This window comes from Pongo pygmaeus, chromosome 20, assembly GCF_028885625.2.
Source record: "Pongo pygmaeus isolate AG05252 chromosome 20, NHGRI_mPonPyg2-v2.0_pri, whole genome shotgun sequence".
Taxonomy (NCBI): domain Eukaryota; kingdom Metazoa; phylum Chordata; class Mammalia; order Primates; family Hominidae; genus Pongo; species Pongo pygmaeus.
In genome coordinates, this window is record NC_072393.2 from 40,690,741 (window position 1) to 40,693,799 (window position 3,059).

General features: G+C 49.9%; 1 pseudogene; it reads left to right on the plus strand.

Annotated features, from left to right (window-relative positions):
* Nucleotides 1-1,366: 1,366 nt before the first annotated feature.
* LOC129020643 (uncharacterized) lies at nucleotides 1,367-2,276 on the plus strand (annotated as a pseudogene).
* Nucleotides 2,277-3,059: the final 783 nt, after the last annotated feature.

Here is a 3,059-nt window from a genome sequence, read left to right on the forward strand (position 1 = left end):
GCTGAGATTGCACCACTGAACTCCAGCCTGGGTGATAGAGCAAGACTCTGTCTCAGAAAAAAAAAAAAAAAATTGGACTCTGGGTGAAATGTCTGTTGGGGACAAAATCTAGTGGGAGACCCAGAAGGTCAAGCTGCTTTAGAAAGAGCTCAACCACTGACTTTCCTCTTTTTGACCACATGACTCTTCCAGGTATAAAAGCCTGCCGTTGGTGGAAAAGGAAAAGGTGGTCCAGTTAGACCAGATGCCACCTGCTTCTGAAACCAGACATCTTTGAAAACCCATCCATCTACCTGCAGGAAAAGGCAAGGGACCTGAACTCACTTGGGCTCAGGGAAGAGGTTGCTGGGATCATAACCCCAGGGAGAGACGGGATGGAAGGAGAGCATGCAGGGAGCAGAGGACAGGGGTCCTCTCCAAGGAGGAGAGAGAAGAGGCCACAAACATAGAAAAGGGGCCAGGACAAGTCAGTGGAGAGATGGTCAGGGCCCGGCGAGGAGGAGCAGGATGAAAACAGTGGAGCTCAGCCCCGCAGCGGCAGGGCCACTCCCATTCATCTGGTCCTCTACTTCTGAAATTCTCGAATGCAGAATGAGATGTACAGATGGGCCAGCGGTGATATGTTATCCATCGTAGGTTAAGGCCTCATTATTTTATTCATTTTTAAACTTTTTTCTTGTTTTTTTTTTTTTTTTGAGACAGGGTCTTGTTCTGTCGCCCAGGCTGGTTTGCAGTGGTGCCACCATGGTTCACTGTAACCTTGAAGCCCCTGGGCTCAAGTGATTCTCCTGCCTCAGCCTCCAGAGTAACCAGGACTACAGGCGCACACCACCATGCCCAGCTAATTTTTTAACGTTTTGTAGAGAAAGGCTCTCACTGTGTTGCCCAGGCTGGTCTTGAACTCCTTCACTCAAGCAATCCTCCCGTCTTGGCTTCCCAAAGTGTTGGGATTACAGGTGTGAGTCACTGCTCCCAGCCACAAGTTTTATTTTAAATGTTTACCTTTCAATGATCACTTCGAGGAGATTTAAGCTTACTCTTTTTTTTTTTTTCTTGAGACGGAGTCTTGCTGTGTCGCCCAGGCTGGAGTGCAGTGGCGCTATCTTGGCTCACTGCAACCTCCGCCTCCCAGGTTCAAGTGATTCTCCTACCTCAGCCTCCCGAGTAGCTGAGACTACAGGCATGTGCCACCACTCCCGACTAATTTTTGTATTTTTAGTAGAGTCGGGGTTTCACCATGTTAGCCAGGTTGGTCTCGAACTCCTGACCTAAAGTGATCTGCCTGCCTCAGCCTCCCAAAGTGCTGGGAGGCATGAGCCACCGTGCCTGGCTCATTGTCTAGTTTTTACCAAGAAGACGATGAGATATGCCAGAGGGCTCCGTATCTGCTATGAGAACTTCCCCCAAGAGCAGCTGGCCGTGGTGCTGCAGCTAGAGCTGTGCTTGGAGCTCTTCTTCACCCCCATGGCAGTCACCACCTTCTGCCACTGGCACTTTGTGCAGATCATGCTCTCCTGGCCCTAAGTGGGGACCTGGAGGTGCTGAAGAGCCAGGAGACTGGCTGCCGTGACCCTCTTCAACTTCCTGGTCTGTTTGGACCCTATGTTTTGTCTCCCATGGTGGGTTCCCCCGTGGAAGAGTCAAATTGGTGGGCAGGCGCAGTGTTGTTCAGTGCTCTCGATGCTGCATTGACCCCTTGATTTTCTTCATTTTTGTTTTTATTTTGTTTTGTTTTGTTTTGTTTTTGAGAAGGAGTCTCGCTCTGTCACCCAGGCTGGAGTGCAGTGGTGTGACCTTGGCTCACTGCAACCTCTGCCTCCGGGGTTCAAGCTATTCTCCTGCCTCAGCCTCCCGGGTAGCTGGGATTACAGGCACCCACCACCACACCTGGCTAATTTTTGTATTTTTAGTAGAGACAAGGTTTCAACCTCTACTCAGGCTGGTCTCAAACTCCTGACCGCAAGTGATCTGCCCACCTTGGCCTCCCAAAGTGTTGCAATTACAGACGTGAGCCACCATGCCCAGCCTAACCCCTTGATTTTCTGTTTCTCTTCCTCCACCATGTGCAAAGCCTTTGACAGAGGGCCATGGAGGTGGCAGCACGGCGGGGGTCTCACTGTCTGGGTGGTGGTGAAAGCTCTGGAGAGCCAGCTGCAGAGAGAAGATGTGGATCTTAGGGATGTCCAATGTCACCTTCACAGGAGATTAGAGGTGCCAGCTTGGGTAACCTTTTGGGGAAGGAGGGCTCAAAAAGAGGAACAATTAAACAGAACTAAGGTGAGTTCTCCTGTGCCCAGTTTCAGAGGTCAAGGAGAGTAGTAGATAGCTCAAACCCAACTCAGCCATTGAGTGAGTGTTTTCATTTTGTTCCTTGGGGTCTATGATATTTTCCATTTTCTTTTCTTTCTTTTTGTTTTGTTTTGTTTTGTTTGTTTGTTTGTTTTAGAGACAGGGCTTCCCTCTGTCTCCCAGGCTGGAATGCAGTGGTGTGATCATATCACACTGCAGCTTCTAACTCATGGGTTCAAGCCATCCTCCTGCCTCAGCCTCCTGAGTATCTGGGACTCCAGGTGCACGCCACCATGGCCGGCTAATTGTTTATTTTTTTATAGAGACAGGGTTTCACTATGTTGGCCAGGATGTTCAACAACTTCTGCCTTCAAGCGATCTTCCCTCCTGGGCCTCCCCAAGTGCTGAGATTACAAGCATCAGCCACCACACCCAGCCTATGACATTTTCTTCATTATGGCTGATACTGCCTCATGGTAAGCCACAAGCCTTTTTATCCTGTAATATCGGAGTCTCGGAATTCTTTATCTTCCCTACTCTATATCTAGAAGACAGTAGCATTCACTTATCTGCTGCAGAGCTCTTAATTCTATCCTTGGCCCCGATTCAGAAAGGGGGGTTCCTCATGCTGGATCTGAACAACCCAGCACAGGCAAGTCTGGGGAGCAAGGCAGGTGCCTGCATGTGGACTCAAAGGACCAGCACCCGAAACAAAGCAGTGGCTGGCGCAGGTGGACAAACCGGGCAAGAAAAGCAACAGTCCTTCGGAG